Source organism: Callorhinus ursinus, unplaced genomic scaffold (genome assembly GCF_003265705.2).
Source record: "Callorhinus ursinus isolate GAN/ISIS: 27379988/994484 unplaced genomic scaffold, GSC_fseal_2.0 scaffold12, whole genome shotgun sequence".
Classification (NCBI taxonomy): Eukaryota; Metazoa; Chordata; class Mammalia; order Carnivora; family Otariidae; genus Callorhinus; species Callorhinus ursinus.
The window spans coordinates 40,513,984-40,530,631 of NW_027397074.1; positions in this window are offsets into that span (position 1 = coordinate 40,513,984).

Consider the following 16,648-nt stretch of genomic DNA (forward strand, 5'->3'; position numbering starts at 1 on the left):
TGGCAGCTGGTAGCTCAAGCCCCTTTAGTTCAATATTACAGAAAAGGGTAACCCTATAATTCTGCAAGAATGAGAAAACTCAGGCTACCGACATCTCACTAACAAGTATAATTGAGGTTAATTTATATAGATTTTCTAAGAAAAGAACAATGAGATGTCCTGGTCCAAAGTAATACAGTTTTTTCCTTAACATAGATAGGTCTACGAGAAAATTCAGTGGGCTTGGAGTGCCAGGTCTTTGGTAACTGGAGGGGAGGAAACATTCTTCTCAACCCTCTTAGACTCAGTCTCTGTTGGGTCTGAAAATTAAACTGACAAAGACAACAGGAAAAAAAGCACACAAATGTTATTGAATTTTTATGTATACATGGGAGCCCTCAAAAGAGAAAAAAGACCTAAAGAAATGACCAGAGCAGGAAGCTTTTATATCATTTAGACAATATATCATTTAGACAATTCTTCACACATAAATGTGTGAAGAATTGATGAGACAAATGGGTTTAGATTAAAAGTAGTTAATGGTGAAGAAATAACTAAGAAGATATTTAGCAAGGCTTCTTTGCACAGATTTTTTGGCTTCAGATTTGCTGTCTCTGGTCATAAAAAAGACTTCTTTCCTGCTGGCACAGGGCGGGTGCCTTTCACCTGGGAGTATTAAGACTTGTTTCGGGGAAGAAAGGCTAGGGGAGGGAGGTCAGATGACCTTCCTGCTTATGCCATTAAAAAAAAAAATTCCTTCATCTTAAGATATTTCATCTTTAAGATTAACGTGGTACCTTAAGATCCAAGGTACCACCTTTTGGGGTAGCATGTCTTGAAACCCAACAAAAGCAAGAAATGAATATATATATATATATATATATATATATATATTCATTATGGCTAAACTTAATTTCTGTTTCTGTTTGGAGTTCCCAAACAGTATAGACGGGGTTGCATCTGAGCTGGGTGATGGAGGTTGAGAAGGGAAAAGTGTGTGTATTGCGCAGGTCCCACTGGGGTCATCCTACCTTCTGCCTTTGGAGAGACACCCAGTTTCCCTCTGACCTTTGATCATCAGTCCATGTGTACTGGGCAGAGTTGTCCTGCATTCCTAACCATAAAGCCCTTCCAGACACAGTTCACCTTGAGCTTCTCTTATGTCCTCACAGGCTCTTAGGGATTGTTTGCTACTTCTGGGCTACCCCAACAGGCAGGATACCTTGTGGATCTGCTTTAGACCTTTCACCAGCTCTGGGCTACTCTTTGGTGTGTGCAAAACCTCCCACCACTCCTGAATCACACTGGGACCTAGGGCGCTTAGGCCCATCTCTTAGAGTAGACACTCCTGGGAATGAGGCTGTAGACCTGCCCTGTCATCAGCTCCTTCAAACTATCTGGAAATTATATTTTGCCACCTCAGTGAGAAGAGAAGCAAGGCCTCAAGGCTCCTATTTCAGGGACCTCTAAATTCCGAGTACTCCTCTTCCCTGCCAGTGGTGAAACTTTGTGTACCAGGTGGTGTCCAGGCTCCCTTGATGGAAGCCATGCTCTCAGACATGCAGAGCCTAAACTTCCGAAACTCAAAAAAGGCTGCTTTTGCAGTGCTGGCCACCTTTCCCTGAGGCAAAGGCTCAAGTGTCAGTGTTACTGTTTGAAACTTCTGTACCCATCACTAGGAGTTAAGAGAGTCATCTGGCAGATTGCCTCTCAAAACACCTCAGTTCAAGGTCAGAAAAGTCAGCGCTCTCGGGATACCATGAGCAGAGATGGGATGTATAGAAAGCATTTGTAATTCAGCTTTTTTTTTAAAGATTTTATTTATTTATTTGAGATAGAGAAAGAGTGAGAGAGAGAGTGAGCACGAGAGGGAAGTGGGGGAGGGGCAGGGGGAGGGAGAAGCAGGTTCCTCACTGAGCAGGGAGCCTAATGTGAGGCTAAATCCCATGACCCTGAGATCATGACCTGAGCCAAAGGCAGACGTTTAACCGACTGAGCCACCCAGGTACCCTAATTCAGCCTTTTTTACTAAGAATGAGGATGAATTCTTTTTTAATTGAACCAGAAAAAATCAGGCTCCTTCCGAAGTATTCCCTTTCTTAAACTTTCATTCAGGTCTTAAATACTATTTTTCAAATCAGAGATTCTGAACCTGAAGTTCATGAACTTGAAATCATGTATAAAATTGTCTAGGTACCTTTTTCCAAGGTAAGCATCCATGGCTTTTGTTTGTTTATTTAATCAGATTCTCCAAAGAATTTGTGACCCAGATAAGGTGAAGAATTATTGCTCTAAGCCAGGGTCACAAATCTATTTCTCCGTAACTTTTGTGGATTCCTTTGACCATGTTTTGTAGTTTGGAAAGTAAAGATCTGTTCAAATGAAAATCATCATTCTGTAAGCCCAGGGTGTCTGGGTGGCGCAGTCAGTTGAGCATCCAACTCTTGATTTTGGCTCAGGTCGTGATCTCGGGGGACCATGAGATCCAGCCCTGAGTTGGGCTCCACACTCAGTGCAGTCTGCTTGAGTTTCTCTTCCTCTGCCCCCCCCCACTCACATGCTCATGTTCTCTGTCTCTCTCTCGAATAAATAAATAAATCTTTAAAAAAATAAAATGAAGCCTTAAAAACCTGAACTTTATGCCTGCTATCTCTTCCCCCAGGTTCAACTTATGATGGCACCTTACAATTTTGAAGGAAAGCTAGATATGACATCTGCCATCTCTTGGTCAAAAGGGCTAGACACACGTCTGCTTCTCCTCACTGCTCAAGGTGCATGCTTCATGAGACTGGATATCTCTTCAATTGCAGTATGTGTGCAGTTGTATTCCCCTTAACATAGACCTTTGCATGGTATAAAGCTCTTTGGTTGCCTTATTGGACCCTTACCACAACTCTATGGGGTAATGAAGGCAGATATTCTTGGCCCCATTTTATAAATGCAGGAAGGAAGCTTAGGATAATGACTGGTTCCTAGTCCTGCTGGAGCTTATGCACAGCAGGGTGCTGACCACAGTTCTTTCAAAAGTGTTTTTATTTAGAAAGCAATTATAAGACACTCATTTATGTTCTGTTCTGTTAAGAATTGAATTGTCTCCCCCTCATTCATATATTGAAGTCCCCCCCCCGTACCTCAGAATGTGACCTTATTTAAAATAGGGTTGTTACTGATGTAGTTAGTTAGGATGAGATTATACTTGATTAGGGTGGGTCCCTAATCCTATATAACTGATGTCCTTATAAGGAGTGAAAACTTGGACACACACATGCACATGTAAATAAAGATAAAGGCAGAAGATCATATAAAGATAAAGGCAGAGATCAGAGTGATGCTTCTATAAGCCAAGGAATGCCAAATTGCCGGCAGACCACCAGAAGCTAGGTGGAAGGCATGGAACAGATTCTCTGCCAAAGCCCTCAGCAGGAACTGACCCTGCCACACCTTGATCTTGAACTTCTAGCTTCCAGAATTGTGAGACAAATTATTGTTTAAGCCACCCAGTTAGTGGTACTTTGTTACAGTTGCTCTAGCAAACTAATACATACTCTAGTCCACAATTTTTAAAAATCAAATACATTAATCCTTGCTTAGTATAAGATATTTAAACAATGCAGAATATATTATATAGAATAAAATATGAAATGCCCTCCTCACCATGTCAATACCATCCCCCTCCCAGTGTAGCCATGGTTATATTGGGTAGCTATCCTTCTAGAACCTTTTCTCTGCATTGACATACATATTTGTAGAGGTTCCCATATGTATATTGAACCTAGTTTTTCTGACTTTGGGTTTTTATTACCTGTAATTTTTCTCTCAGGTATCTAAGATAATGTTTGCTCTTGTATCAGTTGTTAGAAGTGTTCTTTCTCTTCAACAATCCATTGAAGTGTGTGTGTGCATGTTAATAATTATTCCTAGGAAGAAAGAAAAATTCAAACAGAAGGATCCCCCTGACTCAAAATACACACATTGGAAAAGCTTTTGGAGATTGCAAATATAGGTGTACTTGCTTTGTGTTCATCCCACTGCAAGACACTAGGTAAAGGTGTGAAATGCAAGTTTTGTGAGACATTTTCCACCCAGTTTAGAGGGTAACTCATGCTCCCACATAAACATAAATAGTAGTTGTTTACCCACAAAGATTTGACTGGACCCCTCCAAGTTCCACCTGTTAAGAGTATAGCTTTTCCCACTGTCTAGACAAGGTGCCACACTTTTCCTTCCATCAACTCAGAAATTGCTTTTTCACAAAACAAAGCAAAACAAAAAAGATAGCACTATCTCCAGATGGCCATTGTTGCAGGGAGCATATGGTGCCTGGGAGGAGAAAGAGAACCTTGGGCTCCTCTAGTCTTTTCCACCCCTGGGTACATGGGTGAGGAGTCTGAAATGTACCATCTGAGAAAGGAGTGGAAGCTCCAGGTCTGAGAGGCAAAGTTACCAGTAACATCCTGCAACACGAGGGGGCTGTTTCCTAACCTGGTTTTCTTTCCACTTTACTCACCATAGTCCTTAGGTTATTCATTCCCTGACCACTAAACAAATGAGGCATCCCTGAGTAATAGCTGAGGTTGAAAATATTCCATTAAGTTTTCTGCTTAAGGAAAATAAAGGAGTAAAAGAGAGGTAGGGCCATAGAACAGGAGGCTGAGGCAGAAAAGAGGAACCTAGAGGCCACAAGGAATAAAGGAAGAGAAGGGAAGATACAGAGAAGCAGTGGGGGTTGGGAGGGATGGGAGGAGGAGTGACCAGAAGGGGTGTGGACAGGAAGAACCTTGGCTACTGTGGTAGCAGGCTCCAAGGTTGGTCCCTCCTGATGGTTACTTTTATGTGTCAACCTGGCTAGGTCATGGTATCCAAATATTTGGTTAAACATTGTTCTAGATGTTGCTGTGAAGGTGTTTTTGGATGAGATTAACATTTAAATTAGTGGACTTTAGGTAAAGAAGACTCCTCTCTATATTGTTGGTGGGACTCATCTAATCAGGTGAAGGCCTTAATAGAAAATGACTGACCTTCCCCAAGCAAGGAGTAATTCTACCAGCAGCCTTCCTTCAGATCCAACTGCAACTCTTCCCTTCTTTTCTAGAGTGTGGCCTACCCTGCAGATTTTGGACTTTAGAGGCATAGTCAGCCTTTAAAATCCTATGAGCAATTCTTTAAAATCAATCAGTGTCTGTCTCTGTCTGCTTCTCTCTCTCTCTCTCTATCAAGGTCCCCTTTACACCCATGCTACTCCTTCAGCCAAAAGATAGGGTTTATTTCTCCTCCCCCTGAATCTGGGCTGGCCCTGTGATTTCTTTGACCAGTGAAATATGGCAGATGTGAAATTCTGAGATGTCTATGTCTAGGCCGTAAGAGACTTGAAACTTCCACTTTCTTCCTTTTGGAACATTTGCACTTGGAATGCTCCCACTTAAAACCCAACTTCCATGCTTTGAAAGGCCCTAACCACAAAGAGAGACTGTGTGGAGGAAAATCTAGGCACTCAGTCAACAGCTCCCATTGAGGATTCAGTACCATCTTGGGTTTTCTAAAACCAGATGAGCCCTCAGGTGACCATGGCTCCAGATGACATCATATGGAGCAGAAGAATGACCGAACCTCTGAGCTCAGTCAACCCATAGCATCACGAGAGATAAGAAAATTGATGTTGTTTTAAGCCACTACGTTTGGGGCTGGTTTGTTACACAGCAGTAGATAGCCTACCTTAAAATTTGGCCTAAGGTAGGCATTTTGTCTAGTTTTTTGGGATGGTTCTGTCCATACTCTGTAAGAATCCATTAGAGCTCCCAGAAAAATTATTTTCAAACCAGGCTCTCCTTTCCCTAAGTCTTCAAGCAGTTTAAGCTAACATGCCAGCTGGAGAAAAATCATGAACCTGAATTATACTTCTGCACTTGAACCAACCAGCTAAAAACTAAAAACCTTTCATTGTGTTTTCCAACAGCCAATGATTTGTTCATTAGCAAGCAAGAAAAGTGACCCACACCTTTTTAACTTACAGAGCCTTCTTGGGGTGGAGAAAGAAACTTTGCCATGGAGTCATCTGAATTAACGCCACTATTATTTTATTTTCTTGGGACAAACCTGGCCTTAATGGCTTCCTTTCAACATCATAATACACTGCATTACCCAAGGTCATTATCAACCCCAACCATGGTGGAACTAGGCCAAACTGCTCGTAAGCTTCACTTTATGCCCTACCACAGGAATGCCCTCCATCTCTGAAGAAGGTGTTCATTCCAGTCCTTTTGGAAGTTTGATGTTAAGACTTGGTAATGATGTTAAGACCTTTACAATATGACTTTAACTCAAAAGAATATAAAAAATTTCATAAAATCTCACTGTAACAGGTCTAAAATTTATTCTTTACACTCAGATGTGTGTGGGGGAAATGTAGTTTATTTCCTATAAATAATCTGATATTCCTTAGGGCTACATCAGTTGCCTGGGGGTGGGGGTTCAAAAACACAATCTGAACTTGCTACAGATGATGGCAACAGTGTCTTGCAGTTCCACCATCTCTCTTACTCTCTTAGATGACTCAACTTTCCCCTCCTCCTGCTTTTCTTGGGGGGACTGGAGACGTGTGCAGCTTGCATGCCCTGGGGGCCTGTATCCACATGGTGGAGAGCTTAAGACTTGCATTGTTCTGCTGGGGAATGAGGCCTCTGGTCCAGTCTCTAGAATGTTGGTCACCAGGATGTGTCTGGGTTTCAGACATTTTCCCTGGTCATAAATTCTCCAAGCTGCTCCCTGGGATGTGCCCACTTCTGTGCTTCCTGTTTACCAAAATGTACAGGACCATCTAACCCCCAACAGACCCCACTGAGGGAGCTACTCCAGCTCATCTGTATAGTGGCCTTGCTTGCACTGCTGTAGTATTGTGTCATATTGGCAGAACCTGGGTGCAATTTTCGTAGAGGCTTGCGCCTCCTGCCCCATCCTACCCCCCAAACAGAGGAGCATGCCACTAGCCCTTCACCCTTGGTGACCTCAGATTCCCTTACTCTGGATATTTTTACTAAGTACCTCCTGGAGGACTCAGTCCTAGTGGGCACAATGGGACACATATGACTGAGCTCCTTCCCCTACCTCTCGGCCTCACAGTTGACCAGGGCTGGAAGGAGTGTGTTTTACTACTGTCTCCATCATAACTGGGTTCTCTTTATGCTATAGAACAGGAGTTGGCAAACTTTTTCTGTAAAGGGCCAGATAGTAAATATTTTAGGCTTCGTGGGCCATATGGTCTCTGTCACAACTACTCAACTCTGCTGTTGTAGTGTGAAAACAGCCCTAGACAATATATGAATGAATGGGTGTGATTATATTCCACAAAAGCTTTGTGAAAATAGGAGGTGGGCCAGATTTGGTCGGTGGGCCACAGTTTGCTGACCCCTGCTGTGGAAGAAACCAGTTGAGCTGAATCTTCCATGTATAGATCGTGATCAGGAAGCATGGTGGGTTAGAGATAGCTACAGTTTTTTCTTCTCTTTTTTTCTTTCTTTCTTTCTTTTTCTTTCTTTCTTCCTTTCTCCTTCCTTCCTTCCTCCTTTCTTCCTTTCTCCTTCCTTTCTTTCTTTCTTTCTTTTTCTTTCTTTCTTCCTTCTTTCCTTCCTTCCTTTCTCCTTCCTTCCTTCCTTTCTCCTTCCTTTCTTCCTTTCTCCTTTCTTTCTTCCTTTCTTTCTTTCTTTCTTTCTTTCTTTCTTTCTTTCTTTCTTTCTTTCTTTCTTTCTTTCTTTCTTTTCTTTCTTTCTTCCTTTCTCCTTCCTTTCTTCCTTTTTCCCTCCTTCCTTCCTTCCTTCCTTTCTCTCTCTCTTTCTTTCTTTCTCTCTCTCTCTCTTTCCTTCTTTCTTTTCTTTTCTTTTCTTTTCTTTTCTTTTCTTTTCTTTTCTTTTCTTTCCATTCTTGCCATCAACTAGTGGCACCCTGAATCTTCACATTAAAAGCTCATAACTGCTTTGACCAATAAACTACAATGGAAGTGGCAATGTGCCCGTTTCTGGTTCAGTCCTTAAGAGACTGGCAGATCTCTTTCTATCTCTTGGAACACTCATTCTTGAAAGCCTGAACTGTCATGTAGAAAGTCCAGTTACCCTGTAAAGTCTATATGGAGAGGCTCTGAGATTATATGGAGATTAGAGGGGAGCAGAAAGGATCTGGAAGCCCAATCTTTCAGCCATCCCCCCAAGACACCCGGCATGTGAGTGAAATAGTCATGGATCTTTCAGGGAAGCCCAGCAGCCAAGCAGCTGCCCCCAGCCCAAGCCATAGGAGGTAGAAGAGTTATGCTGCAAAGTTCTGCCCATATTCATGACCCACAGGAATTCTCTGAAGTCACTAAATTTAGGTGGATTGTCTGAACAGATTATGGATGAAAAGTCAGTGAATTAACCCAAAACTGTTATTCTTGTTCTATTTAAATTTAACAGTCACTGGGGCACCTGAGTGGCTCAGTCCATTAAGCGTCTGCCTTGGGCTCAGGTCGTGATCCCACATGGGGCTCTCTGCTCAGTGGGGAGCCTGCTTCTCCCTCTCCCTCTTCAGCTCCGCTCCCTCTGCTTGTGCTGTCTTGCCCTTTCTCCCTCTCTCTCTCAAATAAGTGAATAAATAAAATCTTAAAAAAAAAACTAACAGTCACTGAATCTCATTGTTTCCTCCTCTTGGTAAATACAAGGTAAAGCTTCGAGCAATTGACCTCTTGTCTTACATAGCAGGGTATGAGATGATTCCTTTTTCCTACCACAAAATTCCAGCCAAAAACTCAAAAGAAACATGAGCAAATAAAACAAAACAATAAGTGGTTTGGGAAATAAGAGGATTTTGGCATGTGCTTGACAAGGTTTACATTTTTACTGCCATGTAGGGGCTTGTAACTTCCTTGGCATAGTTATTCAGGTCTGTAGGGCAGCACACAGGATAGAATGTGTCTATTCAAGTGTCACAGGAATTTAAAAAAAAAAAATGAATACAAGGCCTTTCTCCTTTCTGTCTGATTTTCAAGAAGGAAGGGTTCTTGTTTGTAGGTATATCAGCACCTGGACTTTCCTGATTTGGGGACAGAGTCTGGGCAATGGACAGATTTTCCCAAGAAAAATAATTGGAGTAAGGGACTAGACTATGCCTCCCAGAGTGATTTTGGGAGCAGAAATGGAGGCGCTGGGGGTGGGGATGGTGTGGGCGTGGAGAGAGAATGGAGGAGTCGTGTGGAGGTAAGGGCAAAGCGTGGATGGGAGAGAAAGAAACAGATTGTGAGCCACTCTGTCGGCTCTGTGAGTGGGAGACAGACACAGCGCCGGGTGCGTGTGGGGGAAGAATTCCATAGTGGGCAATCGGGATGGGGAGTGATTTATGGAGTGGCAGCCGCTGCTTGTGTGGAAAATAGTAACAGAAAGCAGAAGAGAAGATTGTTAAGAGGTTTTGTTGGGCATTAAGAATGCTGTCTTCACCTCCAACTCTGAAAAAGGCTAAATAGCATTGGGATAGTTTTTTTTTTTTTTTTTTAAAATTTTTTTTTTTTTCATTAGGGGGGGGGGGGGGGGGGGGGGAGAGAGAGAGAGAGAGAGAGAGAAGCAGAGGGAGAAGCAGGCTCCCAAGGAGCAGGGAGCCGGATGTGGGACTAGATTCCAGGACCCTGGGATCATGACCTGAGCTGAAGGCAGATGCTTAACCATCTGAGCCACCCAGGCGCCCTGGGATAGTTTGATTATCATACATGCTTATTTGTAAACCGAGGTGTTTTCTGGTTTTCAAAAGTGTCCTTTAGAGGAGAGGAATCATAGCCAAGTCCCTACAGAGTTTTTCATATTTGGGGCTCTCTTCCATTTACTTCATTTTGAACAGTTAAATGCTGTTTGGGGGAAGGCACAATGGCCTAAAAGATCTCAATCAACGCCATTTTTGAGTGATGCTAAAAATCACTTGGTGGAGTCTAAGAAAAAAGCAAATATATTTAATATAAGTTTTGTTGTTTGTTTCTGGAGTATCAGGTCGCAATTACAGTTGATGATGTCTACAGAACATCTTTTATAGATCTTTACAAATCTTTTATCAATCTTCGAATAGATCTTCATAGGTCTTTAAAAAGCAACACAGTATGGGTTTATATTATGGAAACCAGACATAAACATCAACAAGATGAATATGAATAAAAACAAGACATCTAATAGTACACAAATGGGTACTTGCTCCTGGAGGAACATTGCCAGCGACAGCATCGTGCATGGAATCAAAAAGCACTGATTCTCCAACAGTTTAGATGGAAATAAAGATGCTGCACGCCGGAACACTGTTGGGAATGCTTCTAACAATGATTTCGGTTACATTTTTAGTGATTGTTCTTATTGGGGAAAATAGAAATTTTTCTTTATATCTAGGGTTGTTTTGTTTGGGGACATACAGACAAATGTTTATTTCTTTTGTGTTTTTCTGCTGTTTCTTTCCATTAACACTGCACATTCATTGAGCCACACAATTATATTTGGGTTTCACACTATATTCTTTAAGACCTATCTACATAATGCAGACAAAAGTTACTCTTTTGTTTAGATTTCAATTTTGTTTCAAGAGAAAATATAGCATTTAGAATCTTTGTATCTCTCAAAATTTGCTTCTGCATTTCTTGACAGGTATAAACAACTTCAGAGAAAATTCCAGGTAAAATCTCATAGGTGATAATCACATATAAATGTACTTCTTGAAGTTGGCACATAATTTTGTAATATTATTTTAGCTTCCCAAAGCAGAGAGTAGAAAAGGAGCCTAAAATAAAAATTTCTTTAATCTTTGTGTTGATTAGGAATAAGAGAAGTTATGACTAGAGCTCTCTATTGATCTAGCATTGCTGTAGAGTCAAAGTCACGAATTTGGCACAGTATAAGTCAGGTCGGTCCCCAGACTTGCCTTGTTTGGCTTGTACAATGTTTTTTGTTTGTTTTGAGTTTTAATCAGTTCCTTTTAGATGGGATTTACCATAATTACCATTACTCCCTTATGCCCTGCTTGCTTTAGTCATTTCTATTATCTTACTGATGTTTTGTTTTGTTTTGTTTGCAGTCCTTGGTGAGAATGTATAGAAATTAGTTCCATAAGTTGACTATAAAACCTGCAAAGCAATTTGGTTATGCATCAGTTGCCTTATCATTTCTAGATTCACTACAAAGTGGCCTTAGGTTGGCTCTCCCTGCAGCTTTCTTAAGGTTATGTGTTTAGTTTACTTGTAACTCTGGACCTAAAAATAATATTGCAGCACCCTGGTTACCATTGATGGCATTGAATTATTCCTTCTGAACAAAGACCTTTGGTGTTATTAGGGGTGTGGGATGCAGGTTCCCATGCTTGTGAACATCAAAACTGGACTCCCTGAAAGAAAAGTCTATTTCAGAAGTCTGGTTCAGGCTGATTTCAAATATTTCTTGAGGGCCTACTAAAAATCTATAGCATTTTTTACCTTTCAGAATCCATTGTGTATTTCTTTTTCCTATTCTGTAGACCAAACAAATAGATCACAAAGAAGAGAAGACTTTATTCTGAAAAGACAATGTCAGTCACATTAGCATCTACTTGAAATGATATTCCTGTGTGTTAGAATCCCTTAGTAAGTCTCCTTCCATTTTTCAAAAAAAAAAAAAAAAAATCTGAGTAGCAATAATATGCATTTAAAAATAAAAGCCAGTTGTTCATCATACATTCACAGCTCCTCCCGCCCCTTCTTTGCAGGGCACACAGGAAGTCAAATTTTCAGTTTTATTTTGCCTTTTTCTTAATCTTTTACTGCAAGACTATTTTCCAGTTAGATGGCTTTGGTGCCTGGAAGTAGGTACTTTTGTGCCCTGCCTCCCTAAATAAAAAAGGTATTTATCCATTTAGCACATTGTCTTTTTCAGCACTTTTTAGACTGAAGGGACTTAGCACACACATTTTGGAAGACTCTGATTCTATTTCATCAATTATAAAACCACATTTTAAGCAAACATGTTTCTCTTATCTGCTTTTTTTCTAAGATATGAGATGTGCTAAGTTGATTGCATAAAGGGCCCCAATTCTCTACTCCTCCTATCTAAGCCCTTTGCAAAGTGACTTTTCAGCTCCTTCCATCCAGCAGTAGAGTCCATTTCCCCACACTTGAACCCGGGCTGGTCTTGTGACTTTCCCTGGCCAATATGGCAGCAGCAGTGATACGCTCGTTCCTAGTCCTCGAGAGGCCTGTGCTTCCGTTGTGTCTTATATAGCCTTGCCACTATCAGGAGAACAGGGCTGGGCTAGGTTGCTGGAGTGTGAGAGGACACATGGAGCAGAACCAAGTCATCCCAGCTGAGGCCATTCCGGATCAGGCCGCCCCCAGCCAACCTGCCAAAGAGACACCAGCCAAACCCAGTCCACACGAGCAGAACCGCTCAGCCAACCCATAGGCTTGTAAGAAATAATAAAGAGTTCTTCTTAAGCCACTGTATTTTGGGGCGGTCTGTTGTACAGTGCTCGCTATTGGCTATACTTCCTCATAGCAGTTTAGTATAAGTGTACCTGTATCAAAGACAGAGGCGCTACTGCACTGTGATTTGGACATTAGTGTCAGATTGACATGTTCAGAATCCCAGCCTTATGATTCACAAAATGTGTGACAAGCTAATCCCTTAAATTTAGTTTCCTCATAGAAACTAAGGAAAATTAGCACGTTAAAGGGCTATTATAAAGGTGAGAGATGATTATATATAAAGTGCCTGGGAAATAGGCACTCAATAGATGAAAGGGACTAGTGCATTTGTGTATATGTTTGATGTTATGTGACTTATACTGGCTAAGTTTCATCTTCCTGGAGCCCACTGGTTTGCAAGTAATAGATTGACAACTGGTCTATATCTATCTGACCTCGGCTTAGGGGGCCTGTCTAAACCTTAAGTACCTGTAGGTAAGTTACCTCTAAGTGACTTTCTTCTAGCAATATCTCAAGGTGGTTGGAGACCTAGGAATCATGCAGCCCAGACATTCACTCTGCAACCCATGGCATTCACTGCTGCTGGCCTTCTCTGTGGTTCAGTGTGACTATGTTGACTTGACCTGCCTCTCCCTGGTTTGCTGCTATTGTTTGCTTGCCCCTCCTGCAGTCTCTGTGACTGGTGGCATGTGGACATGTTTACCGTGGCTTGGCTTCTCCACCCATTCACTCTATCTTGTTACTCTCTTTATCAGTACTTTTGTCAGGTTCTCACGACAAAGATGGTCTATACACTCACTCAACCCCCCTCCTCCCCGCCCCCCCCGGCCCCGGCTACATGGCGAAAGTATATTTCCCTGTCCCTCATATCTGGTAGGGCCATTCAACTAGTTTTAAACAGTGGAAATTTGTTGCAGGCTTGATGTGTAACTTCTGAGTTGAAACAATGAAAAGTGGATGCACGTTCTCCATGTTCTCTTTTCTCTCCATGGTTGACTGGTTGGGGAAGATAGATCAGAAGACAATGGTAGCATAGAGGATGATAAAATTACTGGATGGAAAGAGCCTGGATCCCTGTGTTATCACATGGAAGAAAGCCTCCTAAGGGAATGACCTGACCGGGATAATCTGTACTGGACTTTGCATGAGTTAGAAATCATTTTTTATTATGTTAAGTCCCTGAGATTTGAGAGGTTGTTTGTTACTGCAGCATAGCCTAACGTATCTTGACTAATGCAACTCTGAAATTTTATAGCCTATTTTGTTTCTTAAAATGCTCCCAGCATCAGAGCTATAATTCATATCATTGCTTCTCACATGTACTTTGCATCTTTAAACCTTGGCAAATTTCTTGGAATTTGGGTAAAAAGAAAATATAAGCAAACTCTGCAACTATTTTGTGGATGCTCACCATTTGCTAGGTTTTGGGTCAGGCACTGAGGTTGGATAGACAAAAGACAAAAATGACACAAGGCCTCATTCAGTGTTACACCTCTCCAAGACGGAGTTCTGGTATCTTCACTTGGCCCCCAAGTACAAATTCTCTGCCCATACTGAATGTTGAAAATGGGCAAGAGATAATCTTTTTTCCTTTGCTTCTCCCTTACAAGTCTCCATCCTTGAGGCTAGAGGGCAGCTCTGCCATATCATGTTACTTTTCCCTCCCAGAAGATCCAATGGAGACTTCTATACAGAAGACCCCTCATTGCCTCCCCTAACATTAGGTGACCCTCACAAACATCCTCACTACAGATATAAAATTTCAGTGTCACAGAATTTTGTTGTTGTCATTTGTTCTCTTGTACAGATACCGAGAAAGATGGATCACAAGATTGTCAATCCTTGGGTTTCACCCTAGCATTGTGTACAAGGCAGAAGGACCTGGTTATTTAAAATGGGAAAGTAACTAATTAGTAAAATGATGTTTAGCTTTATTTTCCACTAAAAAGACAAAACACTTGGATAAAGAAAGAGACAATTTGACAGAAGAAAGATGAGGTTGATTAAAAAAAAAAGTAGTCCCAGCAGTGATACTTATTTCAATCATCACAAATTTGCATTCCCAATTTAGCTTCAGAGCCCTGAAACATTTCTCCTTCCAAAGCTTTTTGGGTTTTTCATCTGCTACTAAACAACATGTTGCTGGATAATTGGAGTCACATTTGGGGTGTTTTCAAGGATCTCTGTGTATTGATTAGATGCCATTTGGGGCCAGGCAAAAGTATGGTTCAGCAGAACTTCAGATTATTTGCCTGTTGTAAAATATTAAAAGGGTTTTGCGTTTTTTTTTTTTAAACCAGAGGTGACTGCTGAGCCCAGAACCTATCAGAGGAGCCTCAACAGCTGGATGCTATAAATGCCTCAGTAGTGGAACTCATCTTTCAATCATTTCACTAATCATACATAGAATATTCAGGAAAAGGATGTTTGCCATGGATCCATCATCTGTTTCCCAGCTCTGCAGTATCTGACAGTGAGTGAGATCGGCTCACTTAAGTGCTAAATGTGTTAGATGGAGATAATTAATTCTCAATCTGTGTAAGTAAATCAGTTTCCCCTCTTTCCCCAGCTTTAATCAGGCTCCCACGCACAGGCGGGCAGGACCTCACACATGCTCCCTGCTCCCTGGTATGCTGTCAAATCCCGTATGCCAAAAGAAATCTACTTTACAGATTTTAGATGGGATTTAAAAAATAGTGTTCTATACTGAACAGTAATGATTCTACTAACCCCTTGATTTACAGACTAAATGTGACAGATGTGGCTAGTTTGGCATTGATAATACTGCAAAATACAATAAAATTCTATTTTTAAAATAGTGCCAGTTGAGAACCTTTCTTCCATGTAAACAATTCAGAAGGCCCTTATTGAAAAAGAAACACTGTTTCTTGAATATGCTGCAATTGGCACAAAATATTTTGGTAATGAATTGGAAGCATTGCATTTTCTTTTCTCAGTGTTAAAAAAAAGCATTTAGAAGCTTAGCAATGATAGCAAGCCTAACTTTATTTTTGTAATTCTCTGACTGTTGAGTTCAAGAACCTAATAGCTAGCACAGAGCTGGCCACACAACAAAGATATGTTGAACTAAAATCTGTAAAGGTTTGTTCAGTTGAAATGTCTGTTTTATCTTTAGCTTGACTTTTATCTGTTTGGAATGTTCCTCTGGCAATAGTACTATATTCTGACACATACTTCTTTTTTTAAGTACTAAATTACATTGCTGTTGGAGTTTTAGACTTTGAATATGCCCCATGTGGGACATTTCAAATGGTAGATGGAACTCCTATGCCACTGAAAATTTTAAACTATGTGAAAGAAAGATTTGTTTCTCTTACTAATTTCTGTCCAACCATAATATTTTTTATCCGTGCTAAGATGATAAATCCAACTGAAGTAAATACATTGTTTGGTTTTGTGTGTGTTACTGCCTTTCTTTTTCTTATAATCATTCTGAAATTCTTCTCTTGTTAAAAGGAAGAACATTCAGATATACCCTTTTAATTAAAATTTTGATAAAGATGTATGAAAAGAAAGGATTAGAAAATAAGAAATGAAGAGGAGAGGAAGTAAAAGATGCTTTGATGAAGACATAGTGAAGATCTTGACTTGGAGCCTTTTATTCAGTGTAGGGTCCAGACCTCTGGGCACGTTCGTTGAACTGTTAGAACCGGTAGGCCTCACTGAGGTTTTTGACACGGTCGCTAAGCAGCCTTTGGGGAAACAATCCATTGCTAGGATTCTGAGCCCTTGGACGGTTCTGAAGGCCAGGTGAGGGAGATAATGGAATTTGGGGAGAGGGGAGGCCTGAAGAGCATGTTGAGAGAGATCCCTTCCTTAGGAAAGATGAGGACTAAAGAGACCTTTAAGCAGCCCTTGGAGTGGGAAGATCCCATGGTCAGAATGTTTGTGTCCCCTCAGATTTCATATGTTGAGATCCTACCCCCAAGATGATGGTCTTAGGAGGTGGGGCCTTTGGAAGATGATTTGGTCCCTTATAAGGGAGAACACCCCACCCCAGAGCTCCCTAGTCCCTTATGCCATGTGAGGACATATCTCTGAACCAGAAAGAGGGCCCTCTCCAGAACCCCAAAATCCCCAGAACTGTACAAAGTACATTTCTATTATTTATAAGCCACCCAGTTCATGGAATTTTGGTTACACCAGCCTGACAGACTAAAACAGATGGGGACTTCTCATCCAAATCACTGTGGCTTGAATCCTTACCCA